Source organism: Oryctolagus cuniculus, chromosome 11 (assembly GCF_964237555.1).
Source record: "Oryctolagus cuniculus chromosome 11, mOryCun1.1, whole genome shotgun sequence".
NCBI lineage: Eukaryota > Metazoa > Chordata > Mammalia > Lagomorpha > Leporidae > Oryctolagus > Oryctolagus cuniculus.
In genome coordinates this window covers 24,119,617-24,144,919 of record NC_091442.1, presented here as the reverse complement: position 1 = coordinate 24,144,919, position 25,303 = coordinate 24,119,617, and the positions used below count along the sequence as shown (strand labels likewise).

At 50.5% G+C, this 25,303-nt stretch overlaps 1 protein-coding gene and 1 non-coding gene across 16 annotated transcripts in view; one reads left to right on the top strand and one right to left on the bottom strand.

Moving 5' to 3' along the window:
• RALY (RALY heterogeneous nuclear ribonucleoprotein) overlaps positions 1-25,303 on the top strand; it is a 230,131-nt gene that overhangs the window by 123,653 nt on the left and 81,175 nt on the right. For 5 of the 15 annotated variants that reach the window (XM_070051946.1, XM_070051941.1, XM_070051939.1 and 2 more), the window contains exon 1: positions 18,256-18,470. The exons of 1 other annotated variant lie outside the window; for it this stretch is intronic. The gene's annotated coding sequence lies outside the window, so the exon portion shown is untranslated. Of the gene's footprint in view, positions 1-18,028; positions 18,471-25,303 lie in introns of those variants that run through there. 9 more of the 15 variants (XM_008256093.4, XM_051846177.2, XM_008256092.4 and 6 more) reach the window with 5 other exon arrangements.
• LOC103348201 (uncharacterized) lies at positions 16,756-17,982 on the bottom strand. The gene is made up of 2 exons (XR_011379943.1): positions 17,805-17,982; positions 16,756-17,120 (listed from the first exon to the last, which is right to left on the bottom strand). It is a non-coding gene; the product is annotated as an uncharacterized protein (transcript).

Here is a 25,303-nt window from a genome sequence, read left to right as displayed (position 1 = left end):
CCTGCCTGCATTTGCATGGTGACTTCTGGTTAAAGTGTTCACAGCCAGACTGACCCCCACCTTCTACAGTGTCAGGAGCTAGGAGAATCTGCCAGACACAACCAGATTGGTTGGAACAGATGGATGTCTGTATTGTTGCTAGTTAAAATACTCCTGTTGCAAAACAAGTGCCAAGTGGAACAACTTTTATTTTGAATAATATTAATACATTATACGTAATATATGCTGGTACACGCATAGAGATCTAGAGGAAAGGCCACTTAGATTATGCTAATAGCAGTTATCTCCAGAGGTTGTGGCTTTGAAGAGGAATATTTATTTTCCATGTTATCTGTGTCTGTAATTTGGTTTTTGTTTGGTTGATTTTTTAAAAGATTTGTTCATTTGAAATGCAGAGATACAGAGAGAGAAGTAGAGAGAGAGAGAGAGAGAGAGATCTGTGTGCTGGTTCACTCTCCAAATGGCCTCAACGACTGGGGCTGGGCTAGGCTGAAGCTGGGAGCCAGGAGCTTCTTCTGAGTCTCCCACGTGGGTGCAGGGGCCCAAGTACTTGAGCCGTCACCTGCTGCCTGCCAGGCACATTAGCAGAAAGCTGGAATGGAGAGCAGAGCCAGGGCTCAAATCCAAGCACTCTAGTCTGGGATGTGGGAGTTGCGAGGGGTGGCCTAGCCACTGTGCCAAACGCTCTCCTCTAGTTTCTTTTTTCATCTTCTTCTTTTTTTTTTTTTTTTTTTTAATTTTTTTGACAGGCAGAGTGGACAGTGAGAGAGAGAGACAGAGAGAAAGGTCTTCCTTTGCCGTTGGTTCACCCTCCAATGGCCGCTGCGGCCGGCGCGCTGCGGCCGGCGCACCGCGCTGATCCGATGGCAGGAGCCAGGAGCCAGGTGCTTTTCCTGGTCTCCCATGGGGTGCAGGGCCCAAGCACCTGGGCCATCCTCCACTGCACTCCCAGGCCACAGCAGAGGGCTGGCCTGGAAGAGGGGCAACCGGGACAGAATCCAGCACCCCGACCGGGACTAGAACCTGGTGTGCCGGCGCCGCTAGGCGGAGGATTAGCCTAGTGAGCCGCGGCGCCGGCCTTTTTTCATCTTCTTTTAAAATCATTTATTTAAAGCCACCAACTGCAGGTTTTGGAAAGTTAAGTGTCTGCATCCCTGTCATTTCTTTGACAAGCTTCCCATCCAAGGGCAATGTCAATGGCCTCTCTGCTAAACTTGGGCAGCTCTCTGTTTGCTGTGACCAACAAAGCAGGGCAGGGCAGAGTGAGGCAGTGTGATTTTGGAGGCTGGGTCACCAAAGACCTTGCAGGGGCCCGCTTTGTGATGCAGTGGGTTAAGTCACCAAATGTGATGCTGGCATCCCACATGGCTTCCAGTTCAAGTCTTTCCCATTGAACTCCCTGCCAATGTGCCTGGGAAAGCAGCAGAAGATGGCCCCAAGTGCTTGGGCCCTTGCCAGCCAAGTGGGAGACCCAGATGGAGCTCCTGGCTTTGGCCTTTCCCAACCCTGGCCATTTGGGGAGTGAACCAGCAAATGGAACGAACTCTGTCTCTCTCTCTCTCTCTCTCTTTGACAGGCAGAGTTAGACAGTGAGAGAGAGACAGAAAGGTCTTCCTTCCATTGGTTCATCCCACAAATGGCTGCTACTGATCCAAAACCAGGAGCCAGGTGCTTCCTCCTGGTCTCCCATGCAGGTGCAGGGCCCAAGGACTTGGGCCATCCTCCACTGCCTTCCCGGGCCACAGCAGAGAGCTGGCCTGGAAGAGGAGCAACAGGGACAGAATCCAGCGCCCCAACCGGGACTAGAACCCCGGGGTGTCAGCACTGCAGGCAGAGGATTAGCTTAGTGAGCCGTGGCGCCAGCCCTCTCTCCCTCCCTCTCTCTCTCTCTCTCTCTCTCTCTCTGTCTCTCTGTGTAACTCTGCCTTTCAAATGAATGAATGAATGAAAGACCATGCAGCCGTTACCTTGTTCCCTGGCATGTTTGCTTTTGGACTCTTGGAGTTTCGCGGAGCCGCAGAAGTCTGACTCCCCTGTGGCTGCCCCGCTAGAAGGAAGCTCAGGCTGCACAGTGAAGCCACGTAGAGGTGCTGTGATCAAAACTCCGCCCTGAGCTCGGCCTTTGAGTCATCCCTGCCTGTGCACTTGATAGGTAAGGGGAAGATCTCTGGAAGATTTCAGCTCTCAGCCACTCAAGTCCTCCTTGACAAGACTGCAAATATGGAGCTGAGATAAATCATCTTCTCTGTAGCCGTCTAAGTTTCTGATCTTCAGCATCTGTGAGCAGAATAAAATTGTGTTTGTTTTATGTCACTAAGTGGGATGGTTTGTTATAGAGCAATCGATAACTGGGACATCCAGGCTTCCAGTTATGTGAGATAATTGCATTTGGTTCTTAGGGTTTAAATCATTATAAAGAATTTTTTCTTCCACTTGCCTTTAATCACAGCCTAGCTTATACATACTCATGGTCTTATTTACTTATATTTTTAAGTTAACCTGTTCTTTTTGTTTAAATATGGCTTTAAAGAGGAAAGTCTTTAAAGTATTTTTCCAAGACATAGCAGAAACAATACTACTAGAAATTAAAACCCTGTTTTCCATATATCATCTAAAGTTATCTTGCAGTCCACTAGGGATACCTTCCAGCTTCTAGGAACTACTGCACTAAGCTTTTCTTCTGATTACAAATATCTCATCTAACTTTAACCTTTGAGAATGTATAAGGTTTCTCTTTCTTTTCTTTTCTCCTTTTTTTAAAAAAGACAATTTATTTATTTATTTGAAAGGCAGCATTAGAGAAGCAGAGGCAGAGAGAGAGAGAGAGAGAGAGATCTTCCATCCACTGGTTCACTCCTCAGATGGCTGCAATGACTGGAGCTATGCCTGTCTGAAGCCAGGAGCCAGGAGCTTCTTCTGGGTCTCCCACATGGATTCAGGGGCCCAAGGACTTGGGCCATCTTCCACTGCTTTCCCAGGCCATAGCAGAGAGCTGGATAGGAAGTAGAGCAGCCAGGACTTGAATCGGCACACATATGGGATGCTGGCATTGCAGGTGGTGGCTTTACCTGATATGCCACAGCACAGGCCCCTTCATTTGGTTTTACCAGGGCTCCCCATGCTTCCCGAGTCCCAGCGAGGTGGTGCAGCTGGGCCTGCAGGCACAGAGACTTGTGCCTTAGGAGAGCGAGACAGAGCTTGCAGAAACCACTGCATTTGCAGTGAGCAGTAACAAGCCTGCTCTTTGTCCAGGGAGAAGCATGATTTCATTCATCAACCTTGCTTGCTACAAACACAACCTTGAGAAATAGCGTGGGTAATCAGTAGTCAGGGCCTTGCCTTCTTGGCACACCCAGCAAGTGTGGTTGCAAGAACGCAGGGGAGGTCAGGGCCTGTGTGTATCCCAAACAAAAGCCCTCCCTGGCCCAGGTCAGATAGCTTAGGGGGTGTGGTGGAGTCCTGGGCCAGAAATTCCACCATTCTCTCCCTACTCCCAAGAGGAGTATGTCAAAAAGCAGGGGAAATGGGCAAGGTTGTTACTGGGTTCACTTTGATTCCTCTTTAATTAGTAATAGTAAAAAGTGAGGGACTCGCTCATTTCAGAAGTTTAACTTTTATTGGTAAGATTAAGCATTTGTTAAAGATCTATTTATTTGAAAGGCAAAGTTACAGAGAGGCAGAGAGAGATACAGAAAGAGAGATCTCTGTCTGCAGGTTCACTCCCCAAATGGCCATAATGACCAGGGCTGGGCAGGGTGAAGCCAGGAGCCTTTATCTCCATCTGGTTCTCCCATGCGGGTGCAAGGGCCCTAGCACTTATACCATCTTCCACTGCTTTCCCAGCTGTATTAACAGGGAGCTGGATTGGAAGTGGAGCAGCTGGGACTTGAACCAGTGCTCATACTGGATACTAGTGTCACAGGTGGTGCTTAACCCACAGTACCACAACACTAGCCTCTAAAATTAACTAGATATTGCCAGGCTTCTCCAATTTGCACATTCGAAGGAAGTCACACTAATGGCTGTGTCGGTGAGCTTTTGCTATAGTAATGTTACAGAACAATCCAGCTCTGGCATGTGACAGCAAGCATTTAGTCTGGGGCTTTGTATTTCCTGGGCAAACCAGGGTGTCTCTGCTTCATTCTTCAGTTGACTGGGATGGCTCTGTCCATGCATCTGCCATCCTCCTCCTGGAACCAGCTTGCTAACCAGAATGTATTTAGCTCTTAGAGATGACAGAACTGCAAGAGGGCATGCCCAGTGGTGCAAGCATATTGCAGTTCCATTTACTAGATGTGTGGTGTTTTCTATTGGCCAAAGCAGGTTTCATGGCTGAGTCCAATAGGTCAAGGAGTGAGGAAGAATATTTCATTCACAGAGGTGGAGGGGTTGGCGGGAATGTTCCAGACATCAATCTCATTTATCATCTGTCAAAAGCCGATGGTTTCTCTTCTTAGCATTTTCTACTCACTCTGGTCCTCAAGCTCTCTTTGTGAAGTCTCTCCCATATTATTTCAACCTCAAAGCACTGTGAACCCTAAGATGATGAATAGTCACGCAGTGGTTCCGTCCCCACCTCCATGGACAGGGCTTTCAAGAAATTTACACTCATTTTTATCAATTAGCCAACATTCCTTCCCAACAATAAAGAAGAAATAAAACATTGCCTTGGAGGTTATGCCTCTAAGCTCCCTCCTCTGCTTGCGAGGCTGGGGCCTGCTCTTGGGGAACTTGAAAATAACTCCAGTGCTTTATGTTCAAGCTTTTTTCATGTCTGTAAGACCTGGTGTTGTGAAAGGAGATGGTGGATGGTGCAGTTCCTCATGAAGAATGGTTCTGTTCTAGCTTTTATGGTTATATAAGGTTATAAAAGGTAATAAATTAATTTAGAAATGATTCAGAAAGGAGAGAGAGAATGAGAGAACAATAGCTAAAACATCTATTTTCCTTGCTGCCTTACATAGCTGTGGATAACATATGCCTACTTAGGGAATGGGCTTTACAAAGAGGTTAAACAATGCAGTACCAGACTCCGAAGGCTGGACTACGGTAACTCCTTTTTGTGAAGGCATTTTCCCCCTTGATTCCGTGTGTGTGTATGTGTGTGTGTGTGTGTGTATGAAGAAGACCTAGGCAGGGAATATGGATATTCCTAGCATCTCTGGAAGGGGCTCCTTACATGTGTAAAGACAAGTCTTTGACAGCCGTTTCCCTGAAGCCCCCCCTTCTCCTGTCCCAGCCCCTGCCTGTGACCATCTGTTGCCTGAGAGGCCAGCTGAAGGCTCCCTGTCTCTCTGTTGTGGAGATACCTGCGTTCATCAAGGATTCTGTGTGGGAAGTGATAGAACCCCACTGCAACTAGTTTGAGTGAGAAAGGGGATTTATTGGCTCACATAGCCAATGCAAGGTGGAGTGGATTCCAGAGATGGCTGGGTTCAGATATACAAATGCCAGCAGGCTCTTTGCTCTCTTTTCTCTGCTGTTCTTTGCAGTGGGAACCGCTTTTATCTATTCCTGATGGACTTTGTCCACAGGGAGGGAACATGGACTCTCATAACTCCAGCATCGTGGCCTCCTGGCTTTAGTAACTTTGGGAGAATAGAGAACATCTCTCCCTTAGCTTTGGTGTTAAAAACTTCTAGGCACTGGTGTTTGGCTCAGAAGTTAAGCCACCACTTGGGATGCCTGCATCCCATTTCGGAGTGCCTGGGTTCAAGTCCTGGCTCCACTCCTGGTTACAGCTTCCTGTTAATGCGCACCCTGGGAGGCAGCAGGTGATGGCTCAAGTACTTGGGTTCCTGCCACCCACATAGACCCAGATTGAATTCTCAGGGCATGAGCTAGTGAATGGGTGATCTCTCTCTCTCCCTCTCTCTTTCTCTCCCTCTCTCTCTCTCTCTCTCGTGCTCTCTCTCTCTCCATTTCAAATAAAATGAAAACAGATAAATAAATGTTTTAAAAAGAAACACAGAGATGACAGAAGATGGTTGAACAGTGGTGTGGCAGAGCCAGCTCCGGAATTCAGGGCTTGTGTGTGAGTCCCAACCCTCACATCCAAGTTGGAGTGTCCCAGCTTTACACAGAATTACACTTGCAATGGAGCTGGCCAGTGTCCAGCCCTCCCGGGGTACAGGGAAGGAGACAACCTGTTTCTCAGCAAGACTGCTCCCAAAGAGGTGAGTGGTTGCTGCCTGGCTTTAGGCCTAAGGCCAGTTATGGTGGCGGCATTTAACTGGCCCCACCCATCTAGAGGAGCTGTAGGCCTTTTTGGAATGAGTCTAGTTACCTGAGCCATCACTGCTGCCTCCTAGGATCGGCATTAGCAGGACGGCGCAGCCCGAGCCGGACATCATCTTGATCACATGAAATGAAGGGGCTTCTACCATATGTGTTTATTATCTACCATATCCCAATAGAATACGCAATACATTTCAGAAATATTAAATGGTGTCTTGGGGTTTCCTCGGATGTCTACCTTGGGACAAGAATTTGAGACCAAGTAGTTGACTTGGGGGAGGATCCCAGAAAATGCCGTTAACAGTGTGGGGAGGGAGGGAAGAAGGCCAATAAGTCATGTGTACCAAAGTAATTCATGCTGTGGGCCACTGGAGCCGAGTCCCGCTGGGGAGCTCTGGGAGGCAGTTAAGAATACTCCTGAGGGTTCAGTTGTCCCATACAATTGGACAGGACACTGGGGTCCATCAACTCCCTGTCGCTGGCTGATGGAATTTCTGTGGGTGTTATATCTCCAGTGTGTTGTCTTTCCCAGTATTTGGTCAGGCACGCTCCTGTGGCCAGGAAAATGCCCTCACAGGGTCATAGCTGTAGTAGCCATCCTCAGGGACAGCCCTGAGTGGGGACGGGGTGCAACAGGGGGCCTGGCAGTGGGCTACACGTGGATTTCCATTTCTCTAAATGATATCCTGCGATTAGGGAGGGAGAGTAGACCATGCACGGGTCCATGTGCCCATCCCTGGCCTCTCAGGCACCAGCCCCAGAGGATGGTGCATGTACACTGGCCAACCCCAGGCCCAACTTGAGTAGAGGAAGGGCTAGAAGACACAGAAAGATGACCCTTTCTCTCAAAGGTAAAATGTTTACTATTTTACACCCGATGAGACTGGGTTATATATGAGACTGAGTTAATACTCAGGTTTATATTTTTCTGCTTCAGTACAAGAAAATAGGAGAAGCACAGAAGAACAAATAAGTCATTTATAAAAAATAAAATAGCTGTAATTTTTTTGTATCGAGGAGTTGTAGAAGGTGGATTTCAGCCCTCCCCCAACCATAATCTCCGTGAAGACAAGCACCTTTACCTTACTCATAGCACAGAGCCCTCTGTCAGGTGCATAACAGGTGCAGGATAATAAATATTTGTTGAATAGATCCTTGCGCTGTGGGATTTCCCTCCCAATGCCCCCTTTTCTCCCAATATCCAGGCCATTTAATTCAATTAATTTGTTACAGCTTCACCCTGAGCTGGGCTGGAGGGCAGCTGTTTTCTCTGATACAGTTGGTGAAGAGCCAGGGGATGAGGGGCTGCTGTTTGTGCCCCATGCAAGCCCAGCTGGCCCTGCAGAAAACGGGGAGGCGTCAGAGTGCTGCCCGATGGCCAGAGGACTGCATGTGTCCCTTCAATTTACTGCCCTCATAATTAGTATAAATGATAGCTATGCTGTCCTTTGCCACTGCTAGTCTGTCTCCAAGGCTCATTACCATCATGGAGGAACAGCACTCCTCTGACCTCGTGTGTCCCCCAGCCATGAGCTGAGTACTGCCTCTTTCTAGTAGGTGATCTCGGGCAAGTCACTTTCCCTTTCTGAGCCCTGGATTCTTTTGATTTTTTAAAAAATTCTGATCTCAGGGCTGGCATTCTGGCACCGTGGGTTAAGCTGCCAGCCGTGATGCTGACACCCCATGTGAGCGCCAGTTCAAGTCTCGACTGCTCCACTTCTGGTCCAGTTCCTTGCTAATGTGTCTGGGAAAGCAGTGGAAGATGGCTCAAGTGCTTGAGTCCCTGCACCCATGTGGGAGATCTAGGTGGAGTTCCTGGCTCTTGACTTTAACTTGGCCCAGCCCTGCCCATTGCAGCCATTTGGGGAGTGAACCAGTGGATGGAAGATCTCCTCCCCTCTCTCTCTTACTCTCTCTCTGTCTCTTCTCTCTCTGTAACTCTGCTTTTCAAATAATTTTTTTTTTTTTTTTTTTTTTTTTTTTGCGAGGCAGAGGGACAAAGTGCTTCCATCTACTGTTTCACTCCCCAAATGCCCACACAGCCAAGGCTGGGCCAAGATGAAGCCCAGAACCCAAAACTCAGTCTGGCTCTCCCATATAAGTAGCAGGAATCCAATTACCTGAACCATCACCTGCTTCTTCCCAGCCTGCATGTTAGTAGGAGGCTGGAACCAGGAGTGGGACCAGGACTTGAATTTAGGGACTCCCGTATAGGTCATGGCTGTTCCAGTCTAGCATCTTAACTGCTAGGCCAAATGTCCACCCCAGCCAGCCTCAGGCTTTTCATCAGCCTGGGGTGGAAGCTGTGAGCACAGGCCTTGGCTCTTCTCCCTGCACGACCGCTCCGCACACGCAGCACAGGCATCGTGTGACTTCACCACTGCAGGCCCAGGCGCCGCCTTCAGCTGGTTAAGCCACTGCTTGTGATGTCCCGCGTGGGACCATGTGTTCTGAGTCCTGGCTACTCTGCTTCCAATACAGCTTTCTGCTAATGCACCTGGGAAGATAGAAGACGAGGGCCCACCTCTATCACCTGTGTCGGAGACCCGGCCTGCAGTTCTTGGCTCCTGGCTTCAGCCTGGCTCTGCCCTGGCTGTTGTGGCCGTCTGGGGAGTGAACCAGCAGATGGAAGATCTCTCTCTCTCTCTCTCTCTCTCTCTGTCACTCTGTTTTTAAATAAATAAATCTTAAAAAAAAAAAAAAAAGTGCAGGCTCATATGCCACTTCACCTATACGGATTCTGCTAATTATGTGGGCATTGTGCCAGCCAAATTTGGGTTCAAGTCCTGGTACCACCTCTCCCTGTGCTGTGTACCTTTAAATAAGTCACTTAACCTCTGAACTGCAGATTATTCTTTATTTTTAATTTTTAATAAAAATTTATTTATTTGAAAGGCAGAGTGACAGAGAGGGAGAGACAAAGAGAGATCTTTTTAATTAATTTATTTATTTGAAAGAGTTACACAGAGAGAAGAGAAGCAGAGAAAGAGAGAGGTCTTCCATCCGATGGTTCACTCCCCAGTTGACTACAACGGCCGGAGTTGCGCCGATCCGAAGCCAGGAGCCAGGAGCTTCTTCCGGGTCTCCCATGCAGGTGCAGGGGCCCAAGGACTTGGGCCATCTTCCACTGCTTTCCTAGGCCATAAACAGAGAGCTGGATGGGAAGTTGAGCAGCTGGGTCTCGAACCGGCGCAAACCGGTGCCCATATGGGATGCCAGCGCTTCAGGCCAGGGTGTTAACCCGCTGCACCACAGCGCCAGCAGAGAGAGAGAGAGAGAGAGAGAGGGAGAGAGGGAGAGAGAGATATCTTCCATCTGCTGAGTCATTTCCCAAATGCCTACAACATCTGGGGCTGGGCCAGGCCGAAGTCAGGAACCAGGAACTTCTCCATTCAGAGAAGTACTGGATCTATCATTTGCTGCCTTCCCAGGCACATTAGCAGGAATCTGAATCGGAAGCAGAGCAGATGGGACTGAAACCAGCACTCTGATACGGGAAGTGGATCTCTCTCTCTTTCATATACACACACATACACACACACACACGTATGATATCAAGCTGTGTCCTAAGACTGCCGAGTTTGAATCCTAGATCTGTTACTGAAAAACAAACTGAGATCATCTGCTCGCATGCATCAGAGGGTCAGTCACTGAAGCTGTGGTCTCTCTGTGGCGTGAAGGATTATTACAAGGCTGCCAGGAGTCAGGAGTCATCCCCTAATCAGACTCTTCCATCAGGGCCAGGGGAACGGCTCTATGGGTCAGCTAGGAGGGAGCTGGTGGGCAGGAGTGCTCGCAAGGCCGGTTCTGATCGAAGGGGCTTGGAATCCATCAGGCCCCTGTAGGGTTATGATTTAGTAACTTTCCTGAGAAATCAGATCTTAAAGGGGCAGTCAGATAGCAGCTCTGCAAAATTACTATTGTGTGAGCCTTGGGTGAGTCGCTTAACCTCTCTGAATCTCTTTCCTTGTCTAAGTGGAAATAATAATGGTGTTTTCCTCCTAGGGTTGTGTGAGGCTTAAGCAGGTTAATGTATGGAATGCACTCAGAGCTGTGCTCCATGAATAAATGATTGCTGTTGTCACGGCTACTCATCTCATTGAAACTTTACAGCCGCCCCGGGACGCAGGCTGACTTCCCGAACTCCTAAACTGAGGGTAATAATGCCCGCAGCATAGATGCTTATGATGATGAAAGGTAACATAGGCAAAAGCACGAGAGCTAGGATTTACTGAGCACCACAACGAGCCGTTATTATGCTGTGTAAGTCAGGAATGTGCTTGGTAGCAGGAAGGAAAAATCAAAAGTAACAGCAGCACAGACACATGAGGCTTTGTTTATGACACATAACATGAAGTTGGAAGAATCCAGCCTCTTTCTTCCTTATCTTTTTTTTTCCAGGCTTTTTATTTCTGCTTTTCCATCCTTTTCAAGTCAGCCGTTGTTCTCAAGGATTCAAGATGACTGCTGTGGGGCCCGCAGGTTAAGCCGCTGCCTGCAAAGCCAGCATCCTGTGTTGGGGTGCTTGTTCCCAGAGTCCTGGCTGCTCCTCTTCTGATCCAGCTCCCTGCTGACGTGCCTGGGAAAGAGAGGAAGATGGTCCAGGTATCTGGGCCCCTGCCACCTTTAGAGGAGACTGGGATAGGGGTCCTTGCTCCTGGCTTCAGCCTGGCTCAGGCCTAGCCCGCTCCTGGTGCAGCCATTCAGGGAATAAAGCAGCAGATGAAAGATCTCTTTCTGTCTCTTCCTCTCTCCCTGTTTCTCTTTCTTTTAAGTAACTAATAAAGTGTTTTTAAAAAGAGATGACTGCTGCGCCTCTCTATCTCACATCTGTGTTGCAGGCAGGACACAAGGGTGGGAGCTGGAGGAAGGAGGGAGGGAGATGAGGGCTTGCAAAAGGTTAAAGAATAGCTGTTGAGTCTGTCTCTTCAAATGAAAACAGAAACTTTTCTGATAACACCAAGCAACTTCCACTGGCATATCACTGGCCAGAGCTCTGTCCTGTGGCCGCCTCTACCTGCTAGCAGCCTTCAAGTCAAGGGGGATGTAAATACTTTGGGGTAGCCAATTTATAGTATCCACACATTAATAAAGGGACTTCAGAAAACTTGTGGACAAACGGAATTCCAAGATAAGTTTATTTTGGTGCAAAATACTTTGAAGGCGTTTTTTTGGTTGTTGTTAAAGATTTATTTATTTATTTAATAGTCAGAGTTACACAGAGAGAGGCAGAGAGAGGTCTTCTGTCTGCTGGTTCACTCCCCAGATGGCCGCAATGGCCGGAGCTGTGCCGATCCGAAGCCAGGAGCTAGGAGCTTCTTCCAGGTCTCCCACGTGGGTGCAGGGGCCCAAGGACCTGGACCATCTTCTGCTGCTTTCCCAGGCCATAACAGAGAGCTGGATTGTAAGAAGGGCAGCCAGGACTAGAACCAGCACCCATATGGGATGCTGGCGCTTCAGGCCAGGGCATTAACCCGCTGCGCCACAGCGCCGGCCCCGGCATTTTTTTTTTTTTCTCATAGTGTACATTTTCCATGTCTTTTGAAGATTCTTTGTACATTTTCCTATTTAATCTCCACCAAAGCCTTGAGGGACTGGTAACGTTATGATTTTTGTTACAGATGAGTAAGCTGAGGCCAGGAGAGGTCAGGGACTAGCCCGGGGGATGCAGAGTTCACAAGTGGCAGAGGACGGGACCCCAGGTCTGCCTGACTGGAGGGTGTGAGCCCTACACTGTCATATGATATGCAGAGTCTGCCGTATGCCTGGCCCATAGTAGATGCTTAATGGGGCGTTACTTCCTTTCTACTGCTGGTTTATTGCCAAGGAATAAAGCATTCGAAAGTCAGGAGTTGAAAACTATAGCCATTTTATTTGCTTATGATAGTTGAGTCTGGGCTGGGCTCAGGTGGCTGGTTTTTGTGCTGATTTTGAATCTGATCACCCTGAGCTTGCACCAGCTCACAGGGCCTGCTTTTAGGGCCTCTTCAAAGGTCTCTCCAGCAGGGTCGTCAGACTTCTTCCACAGTTGTTCAGGGCTCCCAAGAATGAGTGTTCCAAGAGGACCAGCTCCAGCATGTGAGCATTTATCGAGCCTCCACGTGCGTCATGTGTGGTGAGGTTTATTTATTTATTCAAAAGTCATAGTTACAGAGAAGCAGAGGGAGAGAGAAAGAGAGAGAGAGGGAGAGAGAGAGAGGTCTTCCACCTGCTGGTTCACTCCCCAAATGGCTGCAACGGCTGCAGTTGTGCTGATCCAAAGCCAGGAGCCAGGAGCTTCTTCCAGGTCTCCCATGCAGGTACAGGGGCCCAAGCACTTGGGACATCTTTTGCTGCTTTTCCAGGCCATAACAGAGAGCTGGATTGGAAGTAGAGCAGCCGGGACTTGAACCAGCGGCCATATGGGATGCTGGCACTGCTGGTGGCGGCTTTATCTGCTGTGCCATAGCGCTGCCCCCCATTAATCTTAAAAAAAAAAAAAGTGCCTTTGTGTTCTTCATGCAGACACCTGGCTAATTGGGTAGCTGCCTCTATTCTAGCTGGGATTCTTGTAGCCCCAAGGTCTCCCGATTGGCTCCAAAGCTGAGACATTCTCAGGCACCTGGTCAAGAATTCCTACAAACAAGAACACCTGAGACTGCATGACACCAACATCTGTCAGACACTCTTAAAATACTACGGAGAAGCCGGCGCCACGGCTCACTAGGCTAATCCTCTGCCTGCAGCATCGGCACCCTGGGTTCTAGTCCCTGTTGGGGCGCCGGATTCTGTCCTGGTTGCTCCTCTTCCAGTCCAGCTCTCTGCTGTGGCCCGGGAGGGCAGTGGAGGATGGCCCAGGTCCTTGGGCCCTGCACCCGCATGGGAGACCAGGAGGAAGCACCTGGCTCCTGGCTTCAGCTCGGCGCAACACGCTGGCCATAGCGGCCACTTCGGGGTGAACCAACAGAAAAAAAGGAAGACCTTTCTCTCTGTCTCTTTCTCTCTCTCTAACTCTGCCTGTCCAAATATATATATATATATATATATATGGAGACGTGGATTTGGAAGATTCATTTATGGAGAACAGGGAGGGTGGGGCGGGTGATACCTGCAGAGGTACATCTAGGAGAGCAGGGCTGGAGCAGAATTGGTTGAAAAGTCCCAGGAAGAGTGTGTGGTTCTCCCAGATCCTGGCAGTGGGGGGATGGGAGGGGGCAGAAGGGCTCCTGCATCTCTCATTTCCTGGGCACTCAATGCTTTCTGCATAAGATGCCCCAGAGATGGTTTTTCTCATTAGAACAAATGCCAAAGATGTAATGCCTTCCTCGTTTATGTTTTTCTTGATGTGCTTCTGCTTAAGCAAGTGAGCCCTTAATGTCAATTTCAATTAATGTTGCTGCATCTGATCTTGGTGGTGAAGCTCCAGGATGCAATTGGGGGTGGAGGAAGGTCGCTGGGAATTGGGGGAGGGGAGGTGTTCCCTCTTGAGGCACTGGTGAGGGAGGCACGGGGAGGGAAGCGTGGAAGATTTGCTCCCTACGTAAAGAAGACCATACTTGAAAGCAGTCAGCCTTTTGTTTTATGAAAAATGAGTGTGGAGACCCAGTGGCAAGATAGAGTATAGCAGGGGCTGTGAGGGCTGAGCCAGCGAGGAGTGAGAGACACACAGCTTTACCTTGACTGTGAGAGTCCTCAAGCCACCAGTCACGGGGCTAGGGCTACAGGCTCCAAGCCTGCAACCTGCTCTCCTAGAGGTTCCCCGATTTTTTTTTTTTTCCAGGCAGAGTGGACAGTGAGAGAGAGAGAGAGAGAGAGAGAAAGGTCTTCCTTTTTGCCGTTGGTTCACCCTCCAATGGCTGCCGCGGCCAGCACACTGCGCTGATCAGAAGCCAGGAGCCAGGTACTTATCCTGGTCTCCCATGGGGTGCAGGGCCCAAGCACTTGGGCCATCCTCCACTGCACTCCCGGGCCACAGCAGAGAGCTGGCCTGGAAGAGGGGCAACTGGGACAGAATCCGGCACCCCGACCGAGACTAGAACCCGGTGTGCCGGCGCCACAGGCGGAGGATTAGCCTAGTGAGCCGCGGCGCCGGCCGAGGTTCCCCGATTCTGCCACAGACAGTTTCCCCTTCCTCTGAGGACGACTTAAAGCTCGGTGTGCGACCTGAGTTCACAGGTGCTCAGAGAGGTAGAGATGGTCGGTGTAACCCGCCAGCCCTTCCCCCTTTCCTTTGTTCCCTCATTTCTCCCTCCCTCCCTTCCTGTCTGTCTTCCAGGGGAATCTGTTCAGGAAAGAGAAGACGTGAATTTATGTTCTCTAAGAGGTTCAGGAAGGATCGTCTCTCCTTCTAGCAGTCGGAGTTCTTGTTCTTCATCCTCTTCTTCGCCCTAAGAGCACTTTCATGGGTCAGGGGCCACCACACACATTATTTCCAGGATTCACAGCAACCTTCTTGGTTAAGCCCATTTTACAGAAGTGGAAATTGGGGCCTAGAGAGAGGGAGGGCTTGCCTGGTAAGTAGCAGGATTGGAATCTGAACTGAGGCTTGTTTGAATTCTGGCTCCAGTGTCATCCTTTACTAAGCTCTTAGGACAGCCAGGCTCCTGGCTAAGACTTGCTAGTGGGTATGTCTGAAGTGAAAAATCTGGAACTTCTATTCAAGTTCCAGACATCCACATCAACAAGGATTAAGCCTAGAGGTCAAGCTGCAAGCTGGGAGGGCACTAGCCCAGTTCTGCTGCAGCTCTTGATGGGCAGTTTCAGCACACCTGATGTGCGAGATGCCTCACTTCTCTAGCCATAACATGGAAGAGTGGGACCAGATATCTCCAGGAGCCAGTTCAGTGCAACCCAACCTGATGGCACAAACAAGACTTCCTGTGTGACTCTGCTGGCGGGATACAAAGATGGACAAGACAGACCTCGGGCCCAGGCGAGCTGGACGTGTGCACGAATGGTTACAAAGACAGAGCAATAAAGCTTGCAGTGTAGACAGATTCACTGGGACTTGCCCAGTGACAGTGTGTGCGGCAGGCTTTGTGGAGCACTCGGTCTTGGAAAGAATCAGAACAAGTAGAGGTGGAGGCGGGAGGAAGCTTTTCCCAGGCAACAGGACACAGACAGAGGAACCTGGTCAATCCATAAAACTGTAAGAAGTAGTGAATTGTTGTTTTCAGCCACTAAGTTTTTGATGTGGTACGTTTTACAGCTCCAGGCAAACTAAGTGGCTGCCTGTAACCTACAGGTCGGAGATTGGCACTCGGCAGACCGGAGCCTGCAAGAACTGACCTGCAGATGTAATTTATTAGGTTTGCACAGGGTTGTTTTAAAATATTGGAGGAAGCCCTTAAGAGGACTCCAGCGGTTTGAAAACCCTCTGGGGGAGGTGTCTGTTCCAGCAGGAAGAATCATGACTTCCACACTGACAATCAAACCGTTTTGAATGTTTGCTCTTAGGCTCTGTGCTAAGTGCTTCCCATACATTTATCTTCTTTTTAAGAAGGCTTGCAGCAAGCCCAGGATGTAGGGAATTCATTATCCCCATTTTAAGAACCTGGTGCTTGCCCAGGGAGAAGGTAATTTGCCCAAGAGCACACAGCTGGCAAGCAGTGCAATGGGGTCTGGACCCAAACGCATTGGAAGGCAAGGATGGCAGCCTGCAGGCCACCCACAGTCCTCAGAGGTGTGTCTTTAGGTCTGCATTTTCCTTTAAAAAATCCGAGTGAGTTGCCAGCAGTTAAAACCCAGAATAGGAGTGAGAGCTTTTTTCTTCCCCATGTTAGATCTGGCAATAGGCAACACTGGGGGCCTGCTCCCACATAAATCAGCTGCATCCCCTGGAGGGGTGGGAACGCCTAGTCTGGCATGAATTCCTACTCTCTGTTACCTTACACCTGACTCACTTGGCTAATTTACAGTACCTTTTGAAATTCATGCATAAAAGGGCCTCTCTGAGAAAATGACATTTGGGTGGGAACCTGAAGGTCAGAAGTGAGCCATACCAGTCCACGGAAGGAGAGCCAGAGCTTCTGAGGCAGCCACAACAGCACGAGCAAGGGCCCTGAGGTTGCAGCAAAGGGGCCGGTGTGTCTGCAGCAGAGTGACAGAGTGACGGGGGTGAGGACAGTGGAGGAGGAGCTCAGAGGGTCGAGATGGCAGGGCACACAGGGCTTTGTAGGACGTAAACCTAATCCTTAGTGCCAGCAGGGAACAGGACATCTTCTGCACAAGCAAGTTTCCCAACGAATGTCATGAACAGAGCAAGGTGAGCGCCTCAACTTGCCTGGTGGTGAGGCGGAAGACTTCTCAGAGGTGGTGGTCCCTGAGCTGATTGTAGAACTGGAGACAAAGGGGCGGAGCAATTCAAATAAAGAAAATGCTACAGCCTCCGGTTCTGAGACATTGTGGTATGCAAACCAACACAGAGGCCAAGCCGGGTGTGTGGGAGTGGCCAGGGTGATGGAGGGGAGGAGCCAAAGAATGGCCAGAAAGGGAACACTGGAGGCTGGCAGGGGCTAGATTAATTCATTGGTCGGCTGATTCCTTCACTCAAGCATTTATTGAGCTCTAGGTGCGTGCACTAGATCTGGGAACATAGTGATGTACTGGCAAAAATTCCTGGTCCCACGGATGTTACGTTTTAGTAGCAGAGCCAGACAAAAACACATAGAGAAATAAATGACGGAACAAGAAGCCAGCCTAGACAACAGCTTTACACGGATGTTCAGGAAGTCCTTCCCCCAGGAGGTGACAGGTCTCGCTGTCGGTGTCACCTCTGTCCGATTTCTCTCCCTTTGAAACGGGGGCATGGAGGGCATCAAACCACGGAAGGGCAGTTACAACTGCTGGTCCGGCCAAACGAGGACGCGATGCAAACTCTGCGGCGTCCTCAGGAATCCAGGTTCCTAGGCGGATTCCGGGAGAAGCGATATGAGAAACACTATCACGACATCACAGATCAGCGCGGGCATGGACAACCTGTCTGATCAGTTCCCAGCCTTCAGAGACATCTGCAGCCGAGGTCGAAAGGGACACTCCTGGAAGACCCTTCTGGCGCTCCCCTGGGACACTGACTCAGTGAGAGATCCCTATAGGACCGTGTACAGGAGGCAGGGCCTCCACCCAGGTCAACATCAGGTATTAAACATCTGCGCTTCTGACGATCCTGGAATTTAACCTGCTTTTCGGGTAGAAGTGACACCTCTTGCCCAGGCCCTCCTCACCGCAGCCCCTCCGTCCAGCCCCAGCCTGGGCAGTGAGGAACAATCCAGGCGCCGCGTTTCTCGCAGGAGGAACTGAAGCCCCCTCCCACCCCGCCCACCCCGAGCGCCCCCCGCTCGGCCCTCCCCTCGGGCACGCCGCCACCTTCCGCTCCTCCCGAGGGGCCGCCCCGGCGCCCGCTGCTCCCGGCCTCCTCCAAGCTTCCCCGCTGTGGGGTTCGCTTCAGCCCCGCCTCCACCCCGCCACTTGCGCAGGCCCCGCCCCTCCACGCGTGACTCCGCCTCCGGGCACCGGCTCCCCCCTAGCTCCGCCCACAGCCGCTCCTCTTTCGCGCCCTGCCCGGGCTGCCCGCTCTCTGAGGACTCCACCTTCTTCCATTTCTGAGCTCGCCGGGCATGGCCCCGTCTCTCAGACCCGCCCCGCCTGCGGCTCCGTCCTGGAGTCCGGGGCTCTCCCTCCCTGGCGGGCCGGGCGCGCACCTCCGTCCCTCCTCCCTGCCAGGCCCCGCCCCGGCACCGCCTTCCTCTTCTCCCCGCCGAGTCTCTGGACCTTTCCAAAGCCAGGCTGAGGGGGTGGGGAGAGCCCATGCGCCTGGGGGGCCGGGCTGTGGCCAGGCGGGGCGGCGGACTCCTCGTGCTCGCGTCCCCGTGCCCTTCCCGGGAGGCCCAGGCGAGAGGAAGGGGGAGCCCCGGGCCGGCGCTGAAGCGGCCGCGCGGGCGGAGCTGGGGAAAGCCGCTCTGCGTACCCCCACCCCCGCGCGCCTGAGTGGTGCCCGCCGAGGGAAGGACTCGCAGCTGTGAGGCTCGCGCCGCTGTCAGTGCGGCGGGGCGCGCGAGCTGCGCGGCACTGGGCGGCCCAGCCGAGAGAGGCTGAGGGGGCGGGAGCGGCGCCCGTGGCGACCCCGGCGAGCGTGCTCAACCCCCTCTCGCCGCGGCCGCGGCCGTCTCCTCCCTCTCCCCCTCCCTTCCGCCCCCGAGCGCGGCGGCACCGCCTCCTTCCGCGCCGCGCGGCTTCCTCCAGACCTTTCGGCGCGGGTGAGTGGGGGCCGTGGGCGTCTCCTCAGGGGTGCGGGGAGGTGTTCCTCGTGCCTTCTCGGTCTCCCGCCTCTTCAGGCTGGCCGCTGCCTATTTTTAGAAACTCTTTTTTTCGGTCATTCGGGGAGTCCCGAGAGCCAGAGTAACTCCAGGCCCCCTCCCCCGCCCCTCTCCCCTCCCCGCGCCCGCCGCCCTGGGTCGCCAGCCCCGGCCGATCCGCGCCGGCTGCCGGCCGCCCTGGCTTTCCCTGCCGGCTTCCTCTCCGCGGGCCAAGAGTTGGCGGGGTGGGCCCGCGCCCGCTTCGAAGTTGGAGTCTTTGTGCTGGTGTCCCGCCCCGCCGGGCGAGGGGAGGAGTGGGGAGTGGAGGCCGCGCCGGGGAGACCTCCGGCGGGCAGGCCCCGGGCCGGGGTTTTCTCCGGCTCGAGTCTGCGGGCTCCCGGAGGCGCGCAGAACTGTTCCTGCCTCGCCCCTGCTGGCCCTGGGTTCATTGCACACTTCGGGCTTGGAGCAGAACAGCAGGCCCTCGAACTGGGGCCATGTTCCCCAGCTCCCTCGCGGCCGAGCCTCAGTTTGCCTCTCCATGAAAAGGGGGAAGGAGAAACTCATGCATTCAAGGAGGGAGCTGATACGCGAGAGAAGTGGTTAACACCAACAGGTCACGTTTAATGAGGCTCGACTGAAACTTCTAAGCCTTATATAATGCTCACAGTGGCCCTCTGGAGTTGTTCTTATTTGTAGGCACAGAAATGAAGGATGCAATGAGATTAAAGAATTTGCTCCAAGTCACAGTTAAGTGCAGAGCGAGGGTGCTGGTACCTGCTAATTAGTTCCTGGTGTGATCGTGTGTCATCTTCTAGCGCCGGGTGGGGGATTTTGACCTACCCTGGGTCACACCATGACTTGGAGACAGTTCCCGGTTCCCCCGTGCGCTGTGCTATGGATGAAATCCCACCCCGGGAAAGGCACTAAGGATGAATTTGTTGCTACTACTGCTTTAGGAGGCGGTGGATGCGAAGGACTGCAGATCAGGAGCGCAGCCGAACTTCGCTGGACTTTGGCTTAAGGAACCCTTGTCTTTCTGAGCAGCAAGGCGGGCCACCATGGCACGAGCCTGCCTTTAGACTCTGCACATTCTCTGTGCTAGTTAGATTTGTAGATCCTAATTTGGGCGGGAACAGTTTAAGGCATCTGCTTGAACTCCCTCCCTTCAACTAAGGTTTTATTTCTCCTATTTTCATGTAAGGCCCCCACGAGTTAAAGTGAACTAAAATTACCTTTGGCAGGTGTTCCACTTTTCCAGCGTGTTTTATCCTGGTTGTGGGGAGTGTTTAAAAATCAGGCAAAGGAGTTTCTGGGCCAGGTATTGAGTTTCCTGTTGTATGCAATGGTTCTTTGGAGTCTGGCAGGTCTGTGCTCTACCCTCATCCCCAGCAATTCTGGAGTTGGGGGTTGTTTGTGGGAACGGGGAAGAGGTCTTACAAACCATCTGGTTTACCTTTCATGTCTGTCTCTCCTCCTATGACCTGACCTGTGAAAGAGGAAGTAAGTTGTCTGAATTCAGACTGCTTTAGAACTAGAATTCCTTGGGCTGGTGCTGTGGTGTACCTGGTTAAGCCGTCACCTGCAACACTGGCATCCTGTATGGGTGCAGTTTTTTTTTTTTTTTTTTTTTTTTTAAGATTTATTTATTTATTTGAAAGTCAGAGTTACACAGAGAAGGAGAGGCATGGAGAGAGGTCTCCCATCAGCTGATTCACTCCTTAATTGGCTGCAACGGCTGGAGCTGCGCTGATCCGAAGCCAGGAGCTTCTTCCGGGTCTCCTACGTGGGGGCAGGGGCCCAAGGACCTGGACCATCTTCCACTGCATTCTCAGGCCATAGCAGAGAGCTGGATTGGGAGTGGAGCAGCCGGGAGTCGAACCAGCGCCCTTATGGGATGCTGGCACTACAGGCAATGGCTTTACCTGCTATGCCACAGCGCTGGCCCCATGGGTGCAGTTTTGTGTCCCTCTGCTCTACTTCTGATCCAGCTGCCTGCTAGTGGCCTGGGAAAGCAGTAGAGGATGGCCTAAGTGCTTGGGCTCCTGCACCCATGTGGGAGACCCTGATGAAGTTCCTGGCTTTATCCTGGCCCAGCCTTGGCCAGTGTGGCCACCTGGGGAGTGAATCAATGAATGAAAGATCTGTCTCTCTTGTCTCTGCAATGCTGCCTTTCAAATAAATAGTTTTTTTTTTTTTTTAAAGGACTAAAATTCCCAGTCTTCTCCCTCCAAATTCAGTAATACTTCTATTTTTTCATACCTTGCCACCTCTTTAAGGAGCACTAAACCATTCTTTTAAGATGGGAATCCTGAGTATTTGGAAATCCTGAGGACATTGTAGTCCCAGCCACTTTTATGCTTCATGTTTAACATTAAAAGGAGGCTAGCTTTGATGCACAGTTGCACCACCAGTTTTCATTTTCATAAATTTTCACTTTAAAAAATACTATTTACTATTTATGGTTTATAGTACTCTTCTAGAACTATTATCTAATTTCATTTCTAATCCAGTTCTGCGAGGGAGTCACAGAGCTTGGTTTATGTCTCCTATTATAAGGCAGTGGAGACATAACAAGGTTAGGGCATTTGCCTTAATCCCAGAATTTGGGAGTGGTGAGCTCAGGACACCGCGTGAGCAGAGGTATTGCAGTGGCATCATGAACTGATGCTGAACTCTCTGAGCCTCAGTTTCCTTATCTCTAAACTGTGGGAGCTGAGAAAATGGCTGTGGAAGTATTTGTAGTAATAGTAATAATAGCCAACCTTTGCTAAGTGCTTAGCGGGTAATGCCAGTCACTGGACTAAGGGCTTTCCATGGAGTGTGTCGTTTAATCCTCCTTAGAGTAACCTATGAATTAGGTGCTGTGTTTATCCCTGTTTTACAGAGGAAGAAACAGACTTAGGTTACATGGGTAAGTGTCCAAGCAAGGATTTAAACTGCAAACAGTATAAAGCTGGCAAGCTTTAAAAGAAAAAAATAATTGTGAAATATATATATAACATAAAACTTAACAACTTCTAAGTGGATGGCTTTGTGGCTGTAAGTACACTGACACTGTACAGTCAGCACCACTCTCTTCCAGAGCTTTTTATCTTCCCCAGCTGGAAGTCTGAACCCATTCAACACTAGCTTCCCAGTCTCTCTTCACCCCAGCCCCTGGCAATCTCCATTCTACTTTCTGTCTGTAAATATGGCTACTTAGGGGATCTAGTATTAAAAGTGGGATCATATATTAATTGTCCTTATATAATTGGCTCCTAATCTCAGAGTGCCCTGGTAATGCGGAGGTGATGCTTAGTCCTCATCTGTAGCAGAGTGTGATGTGCAGGCCCAGAGCAGGAACCTGGGCCTGGTTGTATCTGGTGAAGACTCCTCTCCCTTCCCCTTCCTTACCGCTGAAGCTTTTTCAGGATCTCTGCTGGCCCCCTCTGTATCTTCAGAAGAGACTTGAGACTTCCTACCCTTGAGATAGAACCAAGACAATACCTCCTAGAGGCCTTGTTTGCCCTTGTCTCTCTGACCATCCAGGGTTTGGGCATATGGGGCTGCAGTGCTATGACAGCAGCTTGGATCACAAATATTCAGAGGATGATTAAGGATTACCTTTATGAAGTGCTTCCTCTCTGTGTCCATAAAGGCACACAGGAGGGATTAGCTTTTGGGCTCTGAGAGGGTATTTTTGGTTCCTCACTGCTTGGAGGTGGTTAAGATGAAGTTAGATGGTACATTAACCTCTCAAAATTGCCTTTGGTTTGACTGTTTTGCTATCTGTGTATTTGAGGAGGTGGGGGTGTTTATGAAAGATGGTTGGAATTTCGTCTTGGTAGCATCAGGAGGTTGGGATGGGGCGTGGAGGGGGAGGTGCTGTGGACCAGAGATGGATAATAGGATAACACACCCATGATCATGTGTCTTATGTTGTGCTTTCCCTAAAGATCTGATGGCTCAGCGTTGCCTGTATATTAAGTATAAACCCGTGTGAGCACTGAGGTCAGAGTATGCTGAATTGTTTATTAGATAGAATCTTGTAGTTGAGGGGGCCTTAAAGTCAAAATTTATTTTTATTAATTTGAAAGAGCTCATCTGTCAACTGATTGGCCCCCCAACAGCTCCCCTGCCTGCAACAGCTAGGGCTGGGCCAGGTCGAAGCCAGGAGACACCATGCAAGTTTTCCATGTGAATGACAGGAACCCAAGTACTTAAGCCCTCATCTGCTGCCTGTCAGAGTGTGCATTAGCAGGAAGCCGGATGGGAAGCAGAGATGGGACTCCATCCCAGGTGCTCCTTTGGGATGTAGGCATCGCAGGGAGCTACTTACCACAACACTTGCACCCCCTTAACGGTGTTTAGACCAGCTACTTGGCCAGCATTTGCATTGGCTCCTTGTTGAGATACTGTTTCATTGGACGCCTCCTGGTTGTCCTGGGGATTTGGGTGCCTGCAGCCTAGTGGGAAGACAGGTAAGGAACAGGCAGTATGAGAAGTGTGATGAGATCAAGCACTGTGGGAGCACAGCCTGAGGGTAAGGGAAGCTTCCCCATCACCTTTTTTTTTTTTTTTTTTTTAAAGAGATTTATTTATTTGAAAGAGCTACAGAGAGGCAGAAGCAGAGAGAGAGAGAGATGTCTTTCATCCACTGGTTCAGTCTCCATTGGCTGCAACAGTTGGAGCTGAGCCGATCCAAAGCCAGGAGCTTCTTCCGGGTCTCCCACATGGGTGCTGGGGCCCAAGAAATTGGGCCATCTTCTACTGCATTCCCAGGCCATAGCAGAGAGCTGGATTGGAAGTGGAGCAGCTGGGACTCAAACCAGTGCCCATATGGGATGCCAGAACTGCAGGTGGCAGCTTCACCCTCTATGCCACAGCACTGGCCCCTCCTCCTCACCTTTTTAAAAAGTTTCTATATTTTCTTTGAAATTTTAATTTTTGGGGCCAGCATTGTGGCATAGAGGTTAAACCTCCGCCTGTGATGAGGCATGCTGTATAAGCTCCAGTTTAATTCCCGGCTGCTCTGCTTCCAATCCAGCTCCATGCTAGAGTGCCTGGGAATGTGGCAGGGGATGGCTCAGGTGCTTGGGCTCCTGCACACACGTGGGGGACCAGGAAGAAACTCCGGGCTCCGGGCTCCTGACTTCTGCCTGACTATTTGGGGAATGAACCAGCAGGTGGAAGATCTCTTCCCCCCTTTACTTTGTAAAAAAAAATAAAATAAAATAAAATAAAATTTTATTTGAAAGAAAAACACGGAGAGTTCTCTCTCCTTATTCACCTCTCCAAGTACCATGAATAGGCAGAGTTGGGCCAGCCCAAAGCCTGGAGCCTTGAATTCAATCCAGGTTTCCATGCTATGGTCTTTTGAGAGATAGCTACAATTACTCACATTCTGTGCATGAAGAAACAGCTCCAGAGGGGTTAAATAAATTCCTCAAGATTCCTGGGTGGAGCCTAAAGCATGAGGTGGGTGGGTGTGGCAAGAGGGGACTGGCAGTATAGGCCCAGCCAGGGTCAGGTCACTAAAGGGTCTGGTTGAAGTTTTTTTTTTTTTTTAGTATTTATTTATTTATTTGAAAGAGTTACATAGAGGGAGAAGCAGAGCTTCCATCCGCTGGTTCTGTTGCCAAATGGCTGCAAGGGCCAGAGCTGGGCCGATCTGAAGCCAGGAGCTTCTTTCCTGTCTCCCATGTGGCTGCAGGTGCTCAAGCATTTGGGTCATTCTCTGCTGCTTTTCCAGGTGCATTAGCAGGGAAGTGAAGCACCTGGGACTCAAACCGGCGCCCATATGGTATGCTGGCTCTGCAGGTGGAGGCTTTACCTGCTATGCCACAATGCCAGCCCCATGAGTTTATATGCTCAAAACATAGTTTTTAGACAGGAGTTTAGACAGGATACCAGAGATACTCACCACCTGCCCCTGAGGTGAGGGGCTGTGATTGTCTGCATTTTTAGAAGAGGATCTCTGGCTACTTGCTGGGGGCCTAGATTGGAGAGGTAGAGCACAGAGGGCAACAAGACTTGCTGGGAGGCTGGTGCGGTAATGGAGGCAAGAGGTGGTGTGTGTATATGTAGGGAAATGGTGGGATTGAATGATTAGATAGTCAAGATTGTCCGCGTGTAGGGTAAGGAAGGAATCGGGCTTACACCTGAGTTTCTGCTTATTGTGATTGTATTTCAGTGGGGATGCAGTTTATTGAGGTGAGGACTCAGGCGAAAGGAGCACATAAAGGAAGGGAGAGGGTTTCTCATGCTGGGTCTCCTGTGTCGGCTTTTATTTACCTGTAGTTATAGATCCCATTTCTCCAGGTCAGGTCTTGGAGGGAGGGAGAGTATGGCACAAAACATCTATCCCTGGCTAAACTGGATGATGCAGACACTGGTTTGGGAAGGAGGAAATAGTTGATCCTAGACATTTAGGTCTTGCCCAGCCCCGAAGACTTTTTACCCTAAGCTCAGAGAAGCTTATCAGGGGTGGGAAACCTTTTTTCTGCCAAAGGCCTTTTGGGTATTTGTAACATCATTTGCAAGCCATATGAAATTATGAACTTAAAAATCAGCCTGCTGTAGATTTATTGAATTTCAAGTCCTGCCTGAGTTTCGAGTCTGGCCTTAATGATTTTGCAGGCCTCCTAGAGCCCGTGGGCTGGACATCCCCTACCCTGGCTTATATTTTCTCTAGATGATGCCCTTTGGCACTGCTGTTTCCAGGTACCAGTGTGTCCCTAACCCTGGGTTGCTTCCCTGCTCTCTGCTAGGCACTGGGGAGAACAAAGATAACTAAAACATAGCCTGAGGAG